This window comes from Aegilops tauschii, chromosome 1 (genome assembly GCF_002575655.3).
Source record: "Aegilops tauschii subsp. strangulata cultivar AL8/78 chromosome 1, Aet v6.0, whole genome shotgun sequence".
Lineage (NCBI taxonomy): Eukaryota > Viridiplantae > Streptophyta > Magnoliopsida > Poales > Poaceae > Aegilops > Aegilops tauschii.
Window position 1 is genome coordinate 346155589 of NC_053035.3, and position 19780 is coordinate 346175368.

General features: G+C 44.3%; 1 long non-coding RNA gene across 2 annotated transcripts; it reads left to right on the forward strand.

Annotated features, from left to right (window-relative positions):
* The first annotated feature begins 15749 nt into the window (after positions 1-15749).
* LOC109785256 (uncharacterized) lies at positions 15750-18573 on the forward strand. Of its 2 annotated transcripts, XR_012182941.1 has the most exons (4): positions 15750-16097; positions 16172-16480; positions 16812-16957; positions 17460-18573. It is a non-coding gene; the product is annotated as an uncharacterized lncRNA (long non-coding RNA). The 2 variants fall into 2 exon arrangements; XR_002238082.4 differs by lacking the exon at positions 17460-18573 and having other exon boundaries at positions 15752-16097; positions 16812-17265.
* Positions 18574-19780: the final 1207 nt, after the last annotated feature.

Below are 19780 nucleotides of genomic sequence, written 5' to 3' on the forward strand. Positions count from 1 at the left end.
ACAGGGGAGCTAAACGCGAGCTATTGATCTACAACATAGATATGCTAATACTACCAGGACTAAGTTCATGATAAATTAAAGTTCAATTAATCATATTACTTAAGAACTCCCACTTAGATAGACATCCCTCTAATCATCTAAGTGATCACGTGATCCATATGAACTAAACCATGTCCGATCATCACGTGAGATGGAGTAGTTTTCAATGGTGAACATCACTATGTTGATCATATCTACTATATGATTCATGCTCGACCTTTCGGTCTCAGTGTTTCGAGGCCATATCTGCATATGCTAGGCTCGTCAAGTTTAACCCGAGTATTCTGCGTATGCAAAAATGGCTTGCACCCGTTGTATGTGAACGTAGAGCTTATCACACCCGATCATCACGTGGTGTCTCGGCACGATGAACTTTCGCAACGGTGCATACTCAGGGAAAACACTTATACCTTGAAATTTAGTGAGAGATCATCTTATAATGCTACCGTCGAACTAAGCAAAATAAGATGCAAAAAAGATAAACATCACATGCAATCAATATAAGTGATATGATATGGCCATCATCATCTTGTGCCTTTGATCTCCATCTCCAAAGCACCGTCATGATCACCATCATCACCGGCGCGACACCTTGATCTCCATCGTAGCATCATTGTCGTCTCGCCAACTATTGCTTCTACGACTATCGCTACCGCTTAGTGATAAAGTAAAGCAATTACATGGCGATTGCATTTCATACAATAAAGCGACAACCATATGGCTCCTGCCAGTTGCCGATAACTCCGTTACAAAACATGATCATCTCATACAATAAAATTTAGCATCATGTCTTGACCATATCACATCACAACATGCCCTGCAAAAACAAGTTAGACGTCCTCTACTTTGTTGTTGCAAGTTTTACGTGGCTGCTATGGGCTGAGCAAGAACCGTTCTTACCTATGCATCAAAACCACAATGATTTTTCGTCAAGTATGTGCTGTTTTAACCTTCAACAAGGACCAGGCGTAGCCACACTCGATTCAACTAAAGTTGGAGAAACTAACACCCGCCAGCCACCTGTGTGTGAAGCCCGTCGGTAGAATTAGTCTCGCGTAAGCGTACGCGTAATGTTGGTCCGGGCCGCTTCATCCAACAATATCGCCGAATCAAAGTATGACATGCTGGTAAGCAGTATGACTAGTATCGACCAAAACTCACTTGTGTTCCACTCGTGCATATAACATCTACGCATAAACCTGGCTCGGATGCCACTGTTGGGGAACGTAGTAATTTCAAAAAAATTCCTACGCACACGAAAGATCATGGTGATGCATAGCAACGAGAGGGGAGAGTGTTGTCCACGTACCCTCGTAGACCGAAAGTGGAAGCGTTATGACAACGCGGTTGATGTATTCATATGTCTTCACGATCGACCGATCCTAGTACCGAACGTACGGCACCTCCGCGATCTGCACACGTTCAGCTCGGTGACGTCCCACGAACTCACGATCCAGCAGAGTGTCGAGGGAGAGCTTCGTCAGCACGACGGCATGATGACGGTGATGATGAAGCTACCGGCACAGGGCTTCGCCTAAGCACTACGGCGATATGACCGAGGTGGATTATGGTGGAGGGGGGCACCGCACACGGCTAAGAGATCAATGATCAACTTGTGTGTCTATGGGGTGGCCCTGAAGGAAATATGCCCTAGAGGCAATAATAAAGTATTATATATTTCCTTATATCATGATAAATGTTTATTATTCATGCTAGAATTGTATTACCCGGAAACATAATACTTGTGTGAATACATAGACAAACAGAGTGTCACTAGTATGCCTCTACTTGACTAGCTCGTTAATCAAAGATGGTTGTGTTTCCTAGCCATAGACATGAGTTGTCATTTGATTAACAGGATCACCTCATTAGGAGAATGACGTGATTGACATGACCCATTACGTTAGCTTAGCACCCGATCGTTTAGTATGTTGCTATTGCTTTCTTCATGACTTATACATGTTCCTACGACTATGAGATTATGCAACTCCCGTTTACCGGAGGAACACTTTGTGTGCTACCAAACATCACAACGTAACTGGGTGATTATAAAGGTGCGCTATAGGTGTCTCCAAAGGTACTTGTTGGGTTGGCGTATTTCGAGATTAGGATTTGTCACTCCGATTGTCGGAGAGGTTTCTCTAGGCCCACTCGGTAATGCACATCACTATAAGCCTTGCAAGCTTTGTGACTAATGAGTTAGTTGCGGGATGATGTATTACGGAATGAGTAAAGAGACTTGCCGGTAACGAGATTGAACTAGGTATCGAGATACCGACGATCGAATCTCGGGCAAGTAACATACCGATGACAAAGGGAACAACGTGTGTTGTTATGCGGTCTGACCGATAAAGATCTTCGTAGAATATGTGGGAGCCAATATGGGCATCCAGGTCCCGCTATTGGTTATTGACCGGAGAGGTGTCTCGGTCATGTCTACATGGTTCTCGAACCCAAAGGGTCCGCACGCTTAAACTTACGATGACAGTTATATTATGAGTTTATGTGATTTGATGTACCGAAGGTTGTTCGGAGTCCCGGATGTGATCACGGACATGACGAGGAGTCTCGAAATGGTCGAGACGTAAAGATTGATATATTGGACGACTATATTCGGACACCGGAAACATTCCGGAGAAGTTTCGGATTAAACCGGAGTGCCGGAGGGTTACCGGAACCCCCCGGGGAAGTATTGGGCCTTGGTGGGCCTTGAGGGGAGAGAGAGGGCAGCAGTCAGGAGGTGGCGCGCCCCCTCCCAAGGGGAGTCCTAGTTGGACTAGGAGAGGGGGGCGCAGCCCCCTTTCCCTCTCCCTCTCCCTCTCTTTCCTTCCCCCCTTCTTTCCTAGTAGGACTAGGAAAGGGGAGTCCTACTCCTACTAGGAGGAGGACTCCCCCTCTCTCCTTGGCGCGCCTAAGGGCAGCCGGCCTCCCCCTTGCTCCTTTATATACGGGGGCAGGGGGGCACCTAAGAACACACTCGATATATGATATTTTAGCCGTGTGCGGTGCCCCTCTCCACCAGATTACACCTCGATAATACCGTCGCGGAGCTTAGGCGAAGCCCTGCGTCGGTGGAACATCATCATCGTCACCACGCCATCGTGCTGACAAAACTCTCCCTCAACACTCTGCTGGATCGGAGTTCGAGGGACGCCATCGAGCTGAACGTGTGTAGAACTTCGGAGGTGCCGTACGTTCGGTACTTGATCGGTCGGATCGCGAAGACGTACGACTACATCAACCGCGTTGTGATAACGCTTCCGCTGTCGGTCTACGAGGGTACGTGGCCAACACTCTCCCCTCTCTTGCTATGCATCACCATGATCTTGCGTGTGCGTAGGAATTTTTTTGAAATTACTACGTTCCCCAACAGTGGAATCCGAGCCTGGTTTTATGCGTTGATGCTATGCACGAGTAGAACACAAGTGAGTTGTGGGCGATATAAGTCATAGTGCTTACCAGCATGTCATACTTTGGTTCAGCGGTATTGTGAGATGAAGCGGCCCGGACCGACATTACGCGTACGCTTACGCGAGACTGGTTTCACCGTTGCGAGCACTCGTTGCTTAAAGGTGACTGGCGGGTGTCTGTCTCTCTCACTTTAGTTGAACCGAGTGTGGCTACGCCCGGTCCTTGCGAAGGTTAAAACAGCACCAACTTGACAAACTATCGTTGTGGTTTTGATGCGTAGGTAAGAAGGGTTCTTGCTTAGCCCATAGCAGCCACGTAAAATATGCAACAACAAAGTAGAGGACGTCTAACTTGTTTTTAGAGGGCATGTTGTGATGTGATATGGTCAAGACATGATGTGATACAATTTGTTGTATGAGATGATCATGTTTTGTAACCGAGTTATCGGCAATTGGCAGGAGCCATATGGTTGTCGCTTTATTGTATGAGATGCAATTGCCATGTAATAGTTTTACTTTATCACTAAGCGGTAGCGATAGTCGTAAAAGCAATAAGTTGGCGAGACGACAACGATACTACGATGGAGATCAAGGTGTCGCGCCGGTGACGATGGTGATCATGACGGTGCTTCGGAGATGGAGATCACGAGCACGGTGCTTTGGAGATGGAGATCACAAGCACAAGATGATGATGGCCATATCATATCACTTATATTGATTGCATGTGATGTTAATCCTTTATGCATCTTATCTTGCTTTGATTGACGGTAGCATTATAAGATGATCTCTCACTAAAATTTCAAGATAAAAGTGTTCTCCCTGAGTATGCACCATTGCGAAAGTTCTTCGTGCTGAGACACCATGTGATGATCGGGTGTGATAAGCTCTACGTTCAAATACAACGGGTGCAAAATAGTTGCACACGCGGAATACTCAGGTTAAACTTGACAAGCCTAGCATATACAGATATGGCCTCGGAACACAGAGACCGAAAGGTCGAGCGTGAATCATATAGTAGATATGATCAACATAGTGATGTTCACCATTGAAACTACTCCATCTCACGTGATGATCGGACATGGTTTAGTTGATTTGGATCACGTAATCACTTAGATGATTAGAGGGATATCTATCTAAGTGGGAGTTCTTAAGTAATATGATTAATTGAACTTAAATTTATCATGAACTTAGTACGTGATAGTATCTTGCTTGTCTATGTTAATTGTAGATAAATGGCCCGTGCTGTTGTTCCATTGAATTTTAATGCGTTCCTTGAGAAAGCTAAGTTGAAAGATGATGGTAGCAATTACACGGACTGGGTCCGTAACTTGAGGATTATCCTCATTGCTGCACAGAAAAATTACGTCCTAGAAGCACCGCTCGGTGCCAGGCCTCCTACAAGAGCCACACCAGAAGTTATGAACGTCTGGCAGAGCAAAGCTGATGACTACTTGATAGTTCAGTGTGCCATGCTTTACGGCTTAGAACCGGGTCTTCAACGACGTTTTGAACGTCATGGAGCATATGAGATGTTCCAGGAGTTGAAGTTAATATTTCAAGCAAATGCCCGGATTGAGAGATATGAAGTCTCCAATAAGTTCTATAGCTGCAAGATGGAAGAGAATAGTTCTGTCAGTGAGCATATACTCAGAATGTCTGGGTATAATAATCACTTAATTCAACTGGGAGTTCAACTTCCGGATGATTGCGTCATTGACAGAATTCTTCAATCACTGCCACCAAGCTACAAGAGCTTCGTGATGAACTATAACATGCAAGGGATGAATAAGACTATTCCCGAGCTCTTCGCAACGCTGAAGGCAGCGGAGGTAGAAATCAAAAAGGAGCATCAAGTGTTGATGGTCAGTAAAACCACTAGTTTCAAGAAAAAGGGCAAAGGGAAGAAGAAGGGGAACTTCAAGAAGAATAGCAAGCAAGTTGCTGTTCAGGAGAAGAAACCCAAGTCTGGACCTAAGCCTGAAACTGAGTGCTTCTACTGTAAGCAGACTGGTCACTGGAAGCGGAACTGCCCCAAGTATTTGGCGGAAAAGAAGGATGGCAAGGTTAACAAAGGTATATGTGATATACATGTTATTGATGTGTACCTTACTAATACTCGCAGTAGCACCTGGGTATTTGATACTGGTTCTGTTGCTAATATCTGCAACTCGAAACAGGGGCTACGGATTAAGCGAAGATTGGCTAAGGACGAGGTGACGATGCGCGTGGGAAATGGTTCCAAAGTCGATGTGATCGCCGTCGGCACGCTACCTCTACATCTACCTTCGGGATTAGTTTTAGACCTAAATAATTGTTATTTGGTGCCAGCGTTGAGCATGAACATTATATCTGGATCTTGTTTAATGCGAGACGGTTATTCATTTAAATCAGAGAATAATGGTTGTTCTATTTATATGAATAATATCTTTTATGGTCATGCACCCTTGAAGAGTGGTCTATTTTTAATGAATCTCGATAGTAGTGATACACATATTCATAATGTCGAAACCAAAAGATGCAGAGTTAATAATGACAGTGCAACTTATTTGTGGCACTGCCGTTTGGGTCATATCGGTGTAAAGCGCATGAAGAAACTCCATACTGGTGGAATTTTGGAATCACTTGATTTTGAATCACTTGGTACTTGCGAACCGTGCCTCATGGGCAAGATGACCAAAACACCGTTCTCCGGAACTATGGAGAGAGCAACAGATTTGTTGGAAATCATACATACAGATGTATGTGGTCCGATGAATATTGAGGCTCGTGGCGGATATCGTTATTTTCTCACCTTCACAGATGATTTGAGCAGATATGGGTATATCTACTTAATGAAACATAAGTCTGAAACATTTGAAAAGTTCAAAGAATTTCAGAGTGAAGTTGAAAATCATCGTAACAAGAAAATAAAATTCCTACGATCTGATCGTGGTGGAGAATATTTGAGTTACGAGTTTGGACTACATTTGAAACAATGCGGAATAGTTTCGCAACTCACGCCACCCGGAACACCACAGCGTAATGGTGTGTCCGAACGTCGTAATCGTACTTTATTAGATATGGTGCGATCTATGATGTCTCTTACTGATTTACCGCTATCGTTTTGGGGTTATGCTTTAGAGACGGCTGCATTCACTCTAAATAGGACACCATCAAAATCCGTTGAGACGACGCCTTATGAACTATGGTTTGGCAAGAAACCAAAGTTGTCGTATCTTAAAGTTTGGGGTTGCGATGCTTATGTGAAGAAACTTCAACCTGATAAGCTCGAACCTAAATCGGAGAAATGTGTCTTCATAGGATACCCAAAGGAGACTGTTGGGTACACCTTCTATCACAGATCCGAAGGCAAGATATTCGTTGCTAAGAATGGATCCTTTCTAGAGAAGGAGTTTCTCTCGAAAGATGTGAGTGGGAGGAAAGTAGAACTTGATGAGGTAACTGTACCTGCTCCCTTATTGGAAAGTAGATCATCGCAGAAATCAGTTTCTGCGACACCTACACCAAGAAGTGAGGAAGTTAATGATAATGATCATGAAACTTCAGATCAAGTTATTACTGAACCTCGTAGGTCAACTAGATCAAGATCCGCACCAGAGTGGTACGGTAATCCTGTTCTGGAGGTCATGTTACTAGACCATGACGAACCTACGAACTATGAAGAAGCGATGGTGAGCCCAGATTCCGCAAAATGGCTTGAAGCCATGAAATCCGAGATGGGATCCATGTATGAGAACAAAGTATGGACTTTGGTTGACTTGCCCGATGGTCGGCAAGCCATTGAAAACAAATGGATCTTCAAGAAGAAGACTGACGCTGATGGTAATGTTACTGTCTATAAAGCTCGACTTGTTGCAAAAGGTTTTCAACAAGTTCAAGGGATTGACTACGATGAGACCTTCTCACCCGTAGCGATGCTTAAGTCTGTCCGAATCATGTTAGCAATTGCCGCATTTTATGATTATGAAATTTGGCAAATGGATGTCAAAACTGCATTCCTGAATGGATTTCTGGAAGAAGAGTTGTATATGATGCAACCGGAAGGTTTTGTCGATCCAAAGGGAGCTAACAAAGTGTGCAAGCTCCAGCGATCCATTTATGGACTGGTGCAAGCCTCTCGGAGTTGGAATAAACGCTTTGATAGTGTGATCAAAGCATTTGGTTTTATACAGACTTTTGGAGAAGCCTGTATTTACAAGAAAGTGAGTGGGAGCTCGATAGCATTTCTGATATTACATGTGGATGACATATTACTGATTGGAAATGATATAGAATTTCTGGATAGCATAAAGGGATACTTGAATAAAAGTTTTTCAATGAAAGACCTCGGTGAAGCTGCATATATATTAGGCATTAAGATCTATAGAGATAGATCAAGACGCTTAATTGGACTTTCACAAAGCACATACCTTGACAAAGTTTTGAAGAAGTTCAAAATGGATCAAGCAAAGAAAGGGTTCTTGCCTGTACTACAAGGTGTGAGATTGAGTAAGACTCAATGCCGACCACTGCAGAAGATAGAGAGAAGATGAAAGATGTTCCCTATGCTTCAGCCATAGGCTCTATCATGTATGCAATGTTGTGTACCAGACCTGATGTGTCCCTTGCTATAAGTTTAGCAGGGAGGTACCAAAGTAATCCAGGAGTGGATCACTGGACAGCGGTCAAGAACATCCTGAAATACCTAAAAAGGACTAAGGATATATTTCTCGTTTATGGAGGTGACAAAGAGCTCATCGTAAGTGGTTACGTTGATGCAAGCTTTGACACTGATCCGGACGATTCTAAATCGCAAACCGGATACGTATTTACATTGGACGGTGGAGCTGTCAGTTGGTGCAGTTCTAAGCAAAGTGTCGTGGCGGGATCTACGTGTGAAGCGGAATACATAGCTGCTTCGGAAGCAGCAAATGAAGGAGTCTGGATGAAGGAGTTCATGTCCGATCTAGGTATCATACCTAGTACATCGGGACCAATGAAAATCTTTTGTGACAATACTGGTGCAATTGCCTTAGCAAAGGAATCCAGATTTCACAAAAGAACCAAGCACATCAGAAGACGCTTCAATTCCATCCGGGATTTAGTCCAGGTGGGAGACATAGAAATTTGCAAGATACATACGGATCTGAATGTTGCAGACCCGCTGACTAAGCCTCTTCCACGAGCAAAACATGATCAGCACCAAGACTCCATGGGTGTAAGGATCATTACTATGTAATCTAGATTATTGACTCTAGTGCAAGTGGGAGACCGAAGGAAATATGCCCTAGAGGCAATAATAAAGTATTATATATTTCCTTATATCATGATAAATGTTTATTATTCATGCTAGAATTGTATTACCCGGAAACATAATACATGTGTGAATACATAGACAAACAGAGTGTCACTAGTATGCCTCTACTTGACTAGCTCGTTAATCAAAGATGGTTATGTTTCCTAGCCATAGACATGAGTTGTCATTTGATTAACGGGATCACCTCATTAGGAGAATGACGTGATTGACATGACCCATTACGTTAGCTTAGCACCCGATCGTTTAGTATGTTGCTATTGCTTTCTTCATGACTTATACATGTTCCTAGGACTATGAGATTATGCAACTCCCGTTTACCGGAGGAACACTTTGTGTGCTACCAAACGTCACAACGTAACTGGGTGATTATAAAGGTGCTCTACAGGTGTCTCCAAAGGTACTTGTTGGGTTGGCGTATTTCGAGATTAGGATTTGTCACTCCGATTGTCGGAGAGGTATCTCTGGGCCCACTCGGTAATGCACATCACTATAAGCCTTGCAAGCATTGTGACTAATGAGTTAGTTGCGGGATGATGTATTACGGAACGAGTAAAGAGACTTGCCGGTAACGAGATTGAACTAGGTATCGAGATACCGACGATCGAATCTCGGGCAAGTAACATACCGATGACAAAGGGAACAACGTATGTTGTTATGCGGTCTGACCGATAAAGATCTTCGTAGAATATGTGGGAGCCAATATGGGCATCCAGGTCCCGCTATTGGTTATTGACCGGAGAGGTGTCTCGGTCATGTCTACATGGTTCTCGAACCCAAAGGGTCCGCACGCTTAAAGTTACGATGATAGTTATATTATGAGTTTATGTGATTTGATGTACCGAAGGTTGTTTGGAGTCCCGGATGTGATCACGGACATGACGAGGAGTCTCGAAATGGTCGAGACGTAAAGATTGATATATTGGACGACTATATTCGGACACCGGAAACGTTCCGGAGAAGTTTCGGATTAAACCGGAGTGCCGGAGGGTTACCGGAACCCCCGGGGAAGTATTGGGCCTTGGTGGGCCTTGAGGGGAGAGAGAGGGCAGCAGTCAGGAGGTGGCGCGCCCCCTCCCAAGGGGAGTCCTAGTTGGACTAGGAGAGGGGGGCGCAGCCCCCTTTCCCTCTCCCTCTCCCTCTCTTTCCTTCCCCCCTTCTTTCCTAGTAGGACTAGGAAAGGGGAGTCCTACTCCTACTAGGAGGAGGACTCCCCCTCTCTCCTTGGCGCGCCTAAGGGCAGCCGGCCTCCCCCTTGCTCCTTTATATACGGGGGTAGGGGGCACCTAAGAACACACTCGATATACGATATTTTAGCCGTGTGCGGTGCCCCTCTCCACCAGATTACACCTCGATAATACCGTCGCGGAGCTTAGGCGAAGCCCTGCGTCGGTGGAACATCATCATCGTCACCACGCCGTCGTGCTGACCAAACTCTCCCTCAACACTCTGCTGGATCGGAGTTCGAGGGACGTCATCAAGCTGAACGTGTGTAGAACTTCGGAGGTGCCGTACGTTCGGTACTTGATCGGTCGGATCGCGAAGACGTACGACTACATCAACCGCGTTGTGATAACGCTTCCGCTGTCGGTCTATGAGGGTACGTGGACAACACTCTCCCCTCTCGTTGCTATGCATCACCATGATCTTGCGTGTGCGTAGGAAATTTTTTGAAATTACTACGTTCCCCAACAGGCCCCTCCCCCGTATATAAAGGAGTGGAGGAGGGGGAGGAGGCCGGCCTCCTAGGCGCGCCCCAAGGGGAGTCCTACTCCCACCGGGAGTAGGATCCCCCCCTTCCCAAGTTGGATTAGGAGAGAAGGAAGGGGGAGGAAGGAGGAAGGAAAGGGGGGGCCGACCCCCTCCCAATTCGGATTGGGCTTGGGGGGGCCTCCTTTTCTCCCTTCTCCTCTCTCCCACTAAGGCCCAATAAGGCCCATATACCTCCCGGGGGGTTCCGGTAACCTCCCGGTGCACCGGTATATGCCTGATCTCACCCGGAACCATTCCGATGTCCAAATATAGTCGTCCAATATATCGATCTTTATGTCTCGACCATTTCGAGACTCCTCCTCATGTCCGTGATCATATTCGGGACTCCGAACTACCTTCGATACATCAAAACACATAAACTCATAATACCGATCATCACCGAACGTTAAGCGTGTGGACCCTACGGGTTCGAGACCTATGTAGACATGACCGAGACACGTCTCCGGTCAATAACCAATAGCGGAACCTGGATGCTCATATTGGCTCCTACATATTCTACGAAGATCTTTATCGGTCAAACCGCATAACAATATACGTTGTTCCCTTTGTCATCGGTATGTCACTTGCCCGAGATTCGATCGTCGGTATCTCAATACCTAGTTCAATCTCGTTACCGGCAAGTCTCTTTACTTGTTCCGTAATGCATCATCCCGTAACTAACTCATTAGTCACATTTCTTGCAAGGCTTATAGTGATGTGCATTACCGAGAGGGCCCAGAGAAACCTCTCCGACAATCGGAGTGACAAATCCTAATCTCGATCTATGCCAACTCAACAAGTACCATCGGAGACACCTGTAGAGCAGCTTTATAATCACCCAGTTACGTTGTGACGTTTGGTAGCACAAAAAGTGTTCCTCCGGTATCCGGGAGTTGCATAATCTCATAGTCATAGGAACATGTATAAGTCATGAAGAAAGCAATAGCAATATACTAAACGATCAAGTGCTAAGCTAACGGAATGGGCCAAGTCAATCACATCATTCTCTAATGATGTGATCCTGTTAATCAAATGACAACTCATGTCTATGGCTAGGAAACTTAACCATGATTGATTCAACGAGCTAGTCAAGTAGAGGCATACTAGTGACACTCTGTTTGTCTATGTATCCACACATGTACTAAGTTTCCGGTCAATACAATTCTAGCATGAATAATAAACATTTATCATGAAATAAGGAAATAAATAATAACTTTATTATTGCCTCTAGGGCATATTTCCTTCACATCCAACCCCCGTGATATGATACGCTCTATCACACATAAACCTCCTTATATCTTCCTCAAAACAGCCGCCATACCTACCTATTATGGCATTTCCATAGCCATTCTGAGATATATTGCCATGCAACTTTCCACCGTTCCGTTTATCATGACACGCTTCATCATTTTTATATTGCCTTGCATGATCATGTAGTTAATATCATATATGTGGCAAGGCCACCATGCATATTTTCATACATGTCACTCTTGTTTCATTGCCCATCCCGGTACACCGCCAGAGGCATTCATATAGAGTCATACTTTGTTCTAGTATCGAGTTGTAATCTTTGAGTTGTAAATAGATAGAAGTGTAATGATCATCATTAATAGAGCATTGTCCCGAAAAAAAGAGAAAGGCCAAATATAAATATATAAAAAAAGAAAGGCCAAAAAAGGGGGGACAATGCTACTATCCTTTTTCGACACTTGTGCTTCAAAGTAGCACCATGATCTTCATGATAGAGAGTCTCTTATATTGTCACTTTCATATACTAGTGGGAATTTTTCATTATAGAACTTGGCTTGTATATTCCAACAATGGGCTTCCTCAAATGCCCTAGGTCTTCGTGAGCAAGCAAGTTGGATGCACACCCACTTAGTTTTTTTGTTGAGCTTTCATACATTTATAGCTCTAGTGCATCTGTTGCATGGCAAACCCTACTCCTCGCATTGACATCAATTGATGGGCATCTCCATAGCCCGTTGATTAGCCGCGTCAATGTGAGACTTTCTCCTTTTTGTCTTCTCCACACAATCCCCATCATTATATTCTATTCCACCCATAGTGTTATGTCCATGGCTCACGCTCATGTATTGCGTGAAAGTTGAAAAAGTTTGAAAATACTAAAGTACGAAACAATTGCTTGGCTTGTCATCAGAGTTGTGCATGACGAGAGCATTTTTGTGTGACGAAAATGAAGCATGGCCAAACTATATGATTTTGTAGGGATGAGCTTTCTTTGGCTATGTTATTTTGATAAGACATAATTGCTTAGTTAGTATGCTTGAAGTATTATTATTTTTATGTCAATATTAAACTTTTGTCTTGAATCTTTCGGATCTGAACATTCATGCCACAATAAAGAAAATTGCATTGAAAATTATGCTAGGTAGCATTCCACATCAAAAATTCCATTTTTATCGTTTACCTACTCGAGGACGAGTAGGAATTAAGCTTGGGGATGCTTGGTACGTCTCCAACGTATCTATAATTTTTTATTGTTCCATGCTATTATATTATCTGTTTTGGATGTTTAATGGGCTTTAATATACCTTTTTATATTATTTTTGGGACTAACCTATTAACTGAAGGCCCAGTGCAAATTGCTATTTTTTGCCTATTTCAGTGTTTCGCAGAAAAGGAATATCAAACGGAATCCAAACGGAATGAAACCTTCGCGAGGATCGTTTTTGGAACAAACGCAATCCAGGAGACTTGGAGTGGAAGTCAAGGAAGCAGCGAGGAAGCCACGAGGCAGGAGGGCGCGCCCCCACCCTCGTAGGCCCCTCGCAGCTCCACCGACCTACTTCCTTTGCCTATATATACTCTTATAACCTGAAAACATCCAGGGGAACCACGAAACCACTTTTCCACCGCCGCAACCTTCTGTACCCGTGAGATCCCATCTTGGGGCCTTTTCCGGCGCTCCGCCGGTGGGGGATTTGATCACGGAGGGCTTCTACATCAACACCATAGCCTCTCCGATGATGTGTGAGTAGTTTACCACAGGCCTTCGGGTCCATAGTTATTAGCTAGATGGCTTCTTCTCTCTCTTTGGATCTCAATACAAAGTTCTCCTCGATGTTCTTGGAGATCTATTCGATGTAATTCTTTTTACGGTGTGTTTGTCGAGATCCGATGAATTGTGGGTTTATGATCAAGATTATCTATGAACAATATTTGATTCTTCTCTGAATTCTTATATGCATGATTTAATATCTTTGCAAGTATCTTCGAATTATCAGTTTGGTTTGGCCTACTAGATTGATCTTTCTTGCAATGGGAGAAGTGCTTAGCTTTGGGTTCAATCTTGCGGTGCTCGATCCCAGTGACAGAAAGGGAAATGACACGTATTGTATTGTTGCCAGCGAGGATAAAAAGATGGGGTTTATATCATATTGCTTGAGTTTATCCCTCTACATCATGTCATCTTGTCTAATGCGTTACTCTGTTCTTATGAACTTAATACTCTAGATGCATGCTGGATAGCGGTCGATGTGTGGAGTAATAGTAGTAGATGCAGAATCGTTTCGGTCTACTTGACACAGACGTGATGCCTATGCTCATGATCATGCCTAGATATTCTCATAACTATGCGCTTTTCTATCAATTGCTCAGTAGTAATTTGTTCACCCACCGTAATATATGCTATCTTGAGAGAAGCCACTAGTGAAACCTATGGCCCCCGGGTCTACTTTACATCATATAAGTTTCCGATCTATAATTCTAGTTTACTATTTATTTTGCAATCTTTACTTTCCAATCTATACAACAAAAATACCAAAAATATTTATCTTATTATCTTTATCAGATCTCACTTTTGCAAGTGACCGTGAAGGGATTGACAACCCCTTTATCACGTTGGTTGCAAGGTTCTTGATTGTTTGTGCAGGTACTAGGCGATTTGCGTGTAGTCTCCTACTGGATTGATACCTTGGTTCTCAAAAACTGAGGGAAATACTTACGCTACTTTGCTGCATCACCCTTTCCTCTTCAAGGGAAAACCAATGCATGCTCAAGAGGTAGCACTTATGGTTGATGGCGTGAAGATGGTGAAGTGGTCATTGTCGATGACGACCTCGTGGCGAAGATGAGTGTCGGTCATGTTGATGTCGAACCATTCCTAGTTAGCCGAAACACCCTAGGAAACCGAGAAACTGCAACTCAAATTCTCAAAGCAAACGTCAAATGTTGGTAGCGGAAAGCGGTGGTATGGCTAGGGTATGTCAAGGGGTTTGCGGAAGTAGAATGGTGGTGGTCGAAATGGGTATGCGGTTGCAGAAGTGGTGGCGGCGGAGAACTGCAGAAATGCATTTTCGTCAGGGGAAGCCGGATGATCCGGGCCTGGAGCCGAATGATCCGGGGCTGGGTCCGGATTATCCGGGTAGGTCAACTGCGCGCGGGTGAGGCTCAGGATGAACTCAAAAATCGGGGGGAAAAGAAAAATTGGGGCGTTTTTTGGTGTATTTCGTGGTGGGGAGGTGGGGAAAAGGTAGATCCACTTGCAACACAATGAATCTACGGATCAAAATCAACAAAACTTTATCAAACCAACAAATCACAAAAAATTTGGTGAGGCATTTTTGTGGGGATTTTTGAAATTGGACAAAACACACACAAAATTAGGCTAGAAAACAGGGGCAGGGACTCCAAATTCGTGATCAACGTGGCTCATGATACCAAGATGATGTAGGGTGGAACCCTAAGGGACGATATTTCACGATTTGGAGGGGATCCCACGAAGAACACGATAAACACACGAGGGGAAACATGAGGAGACACAAGAGAAAACACTCAAATCAACGAGAAACGGTCACACATGTGCTAGATCCATGAACACGAAGAGAGATACATGATTCAAATCCAACAAAGGAGGATACAAAGGTAACTAGTTCATCTCCTAGAAGGAGGTCTTGAATCGATTAGGGGATCTTCCCACAAGAGGGGGTCTTGAATCCACTTGGGGATCTTCTCCTAGGAGGCCTTGGTCTCCAATGGAGTAGGTAACAAGTGGATGAGCAAAGCTCTCTCTCTAATGAGCTAAACCAATGCTAACCCTAGAACAGTGGAGGAGGAGGAGGAGTTTATCTCTACCTAATAATAATAAAGCACGGATTGACTCCGTGGGTTCACCGTCACAATACGCTTCTTCCCATGAATTTACGCTTTTAGTTTTTTTCAACACGTCCATAATTTTTTCAAAATCCAAGGTGGTACTAATCTATCTATATATATCACTTCGTACAAAATTTCAGGGTTGGGTCGCAGCGCGCACACGAAGCTAGCCCAAGGAAATACAAAAATAATTGCCAGCCCCTGTAGCACGTCGTCTTATTTTCCAGCCGCGGCGCACAAGATAAGGCGAGCGCCCGCGCCCTCGTCTGCCCCACGGCGAGCTCCGCCTCCTGCGTGTGGTCGCCGCCTCCCTCGACCTCCACCATCTGCTCCCGTGCTCCCCTTCCCCCCCCCCCCCCCCCCCCCCATCTCGCGCTGCCATGGAAGGAAGGGCATGGCCCTGCGAGCGGCCGCGACGAGGCTCGCGTCCTCCAGCCTCCGCCGCCGCCACGGCCACCTCCTGCCGGCAGCCGCCACCAGCTTCAGTACAGCCCCCTTCCTCGTCGCCCCCTCTCTTGTGGCTTGCTTGCCGCTCACCGTCCGTCTCATTCCTCGTCAGGATTCAAGCAGGTGCGCGAGGACGAGAAGAGCAAGCTGGTTGGAAATGGAGAAGATGTTCAGGCGCGGCGCGACGGGCGGAGCAGCAGAGGTTCAGGCGCCGCGCGGCGGGCGGAGCAGGAGAGGTTCATGGGCGGTGGAGCAGGAGAGGTTCATGGGCGGTGCCCTTGTCTAATCTAATGGTCGTTTCTGATGCAGTTAACAAATTATATTGCCTTGTACGTACTACTTTTTAACAAATTGGCTCCTACGAAGACTAATGGAAGGATCATCAGACCAACGTTGTCAAATGGCTGCTTCAAATTTTTGGGTATGTGCATTGACGGATTACTTTAGTGCCAGTAATTCTTGATTTTTGCTTCATATATGAAATGGTTTAGCTAGCTCTTGATGAATTTCTTTCAGTACACCTGTAAGTTCTGTAGCAAATGGTTCTTAGCAATTCTGATTGTACACTGAAATTTAGGTGCTTTTGGAGAGCTGATTGTACAAGAAAATGATGTACCTTGCAATATCATTTTTCTCGCAAATGATGAAATTCAGAGCATCTAAGTCTTAAATTTATCTGCTAAAATACTGATATTTATCCTCCATGTTGTCCGTTAAGTTGAGATGGGCATTGCTTAATTATGTGATTACAGCCTTGGAGCTGATCAGCAGCACGCGGACATGCATCAGGAAGCCGACGGACAGCCAGAGCAGGAAGGCGTGGATCTTGAGCTGCAGCGACAACAACAACTTGGGCGTTGCCTGCAAAAAAAACAACTGTTCAAGTGCTCAATCAAGTGTAAGTTTGCTTTCAGTCAATTATTGCAGTTCTACAATGACACATTCAGATTCTTGCATCCAAAGTTAGATATATAGGAACAGGGAAAGAATCTCCAACGCTTATTTACATGGGAAAGAACACTCTTGTAACTTTGGTTCAGATCCTCAGTCTATCTGAAGCACCATAGCATAGATTGAGTTTGCAAGCAAAAGGGTCACACAATCTGACAGTACAAGGAGCAGTCTTTTCCTTCACATCTTTGTTTTAGCTTGCATCCGACAGTTGTGTGCTCCAAGATTAGGCAACCAAAACTGAACTTATGACTACATGAGTGCATGAACAACTGTTAATATCTCTTATTTGACTCATCTTTGGATTGGCTGGAGACGAGATTCTCTGGCTTTGGGGATGGTCCTTTGGCGTTCTATTGGGGTTCTATTCATGTGCACTAGGCACTTCTCAACACTTCCATAATTATTCTAGAACCTCTTTAAATTTGCAGTGCTCATCAATTGTACAGGTTTTGCAGTCAACTATTCAGATTATTGACTAGGGACGATATTTTCAGTCCTACTGAGTCTGCAAAGGATGCGCCAAGCCAAGATTAATTATGGTTTTTTTTGTAAATTGCATCGGTTTACTTATGTACCTGCTCCTTAGATGATTGTTAATTTGTGATTCAGTCGTGGAAATTTGGGTGCTTTCTTCGAGTGTCCTGAAAAATGGTTCAACGCGTGTTTGCCAGAAACTGTAGATTAGCCAGACTCGTGTGTTGAGCATGTCAGTCTATGTGTGGGCACGAGCGAAAATGTAAATTATGTTAGAGACGAGTTTCTGGAAAAAATCCTGGAGACGCGCTGCTGCTGCTGCTGCTCTTGATAGCCAAAGTGGAGGCTGCAGTTCTAAGACTTCAAGGAGGAAAGGAATACATGGTTGCTTCTTGGAGAGGTGTGTTGTTTCCCTGCAGAAAAATAAATCTCTTAGAGTTGTTTAACTGAACCTGTTCCACTGTCATTTTTATGTTCAGATAAAAATTGTTATTGGTTACTCAATGCCTAAGCTGTTGTGGATTAATTTGATTTGAATTGGATTGTACTCCAAGAGTCCACAAGATATCATTTCCGAATGTGGTACTAATTTCAGAACATAGCACCATTTTCTAAAAATAAGGCTGGGCAACATGAGCCAACCACATGGGAGGATGTTTCAAGAGAATAAACTCACTGTAGCTGCCGAATTGGTATTAGTAAGTTGCTGTTCCAACTTCCTAGAGAACAACAGGGGGTGTATTCTCTTGTTTTTTTACTATTATTAGTTGCAGCACATGGCGACAATGACGAGCACTTGTATTTTCGAAACTGCCTCACGTACGATTAACTGGCATACGATTTGTACGAGAAGAGACAGGCCCGTTTTCTGAGGTCTTGGCCCACCACACCAGATGAGTCTTGTTGTACACAGATCCTACAGAATTTGATCATACGTATAGCAGCTCTCTTGTATTTTTAAGATGCTGCACCTCTGTTTTTTGTTGACCTTTGATTCATGTATATATGTAAATTCTATGGAAATGTATCATAGGAAATGCGAATACATAACTCTATGGTTGATGTATCTATTGATATTGATGTGTCTATTAATTTTAAGTTCTTTTTTCATTGGTTTCTTATTTTTCCTGACAGTTATACCAGACTGGGATATATCACCTCCCTACTTTGCCAAACCTTTTTTTAAACACTACTTTGTCAAACCTGACACCCACATAACCCTTGCTCACATTCCAACTATGAACACATCACTTAAGTAACCCACTAAGAATATTTTTTCGCATTGTTAAACGTGCATCGCACGTGCATTGTTAAATATCACATGAAGCGGGTTGTGTAAAAAATAGTTGCAGAAAAATATATTTTCAAAAAACAAAACATTAAAAAAATATTATACAGGAAAATGCTATTACACCTCAAAAAACAAAACATTATTACCCCTAAAAAAGATTCTTTGCAAGAAAAACATCTGTTCGAAAAATGATCTTTTTCAGAAAAATGTTAACTATTCTATTACCTTCTATTTTAAAAAATAAAAATTTAACGTTTAACATTATCATTGAAGTTTATTACAAATTGGATATAAAATGGTGCATAATTGCACCGGAAGCAGGTTCTGCCTTTTTTTCGCCCGGTGCAACGCACGGGCATGTGTACTAGTATAGACTAAAGGGGCGAATGGGTACATGGGCTTCGGCCCAACTCATACACGTAGGCAGGGTCCAGATGATCCGGACGGTGGTCCAGATGATCCGGGTGACCATCTGGATCGTCCGGGGGCGTTGTAGCGGCCGCGGGGGCTCCAGTTGTCCGGGTGCTGGTCTGGACGTCCGGGTCCGTCCGGATGATCCGGGCCGGGGTCCGGATGATCCGGCTTCAGGAGGCGGCCTGCTGTGGTCTTCGTGCGTTGTAGCAGATCATCCAGGCCGGGGTCCGGATCGTCCGGATGGGGGTCCAGATCATCCGGGCAAGTCTGGACTTGACTGTTTTCTTCTCCGTCTTCGCGATTGCTTCTCTTCTTCGCTTGTACTTTCTCCTGAGCTTCTCCATGGCTAACTCCTTGGTGCCTGATTATACAAAGTGTCTCCGCTTGCGGTAGTAGCCATGTCTCATATGTTTCAAAGAGGAATTGCGAGAGGAGAGATGTCACCTCGGTCTCGAGAGCTCTTGCACGTGCACATGTCATAGGTCCACTTGGTACTTGCTGAGACGATGGTAGGTCCATGGGGATGACCTTGGGATGCTCCGCATCACCCGGTCATAGGAGTATGCGATGAGCCACTTATAAGAGATA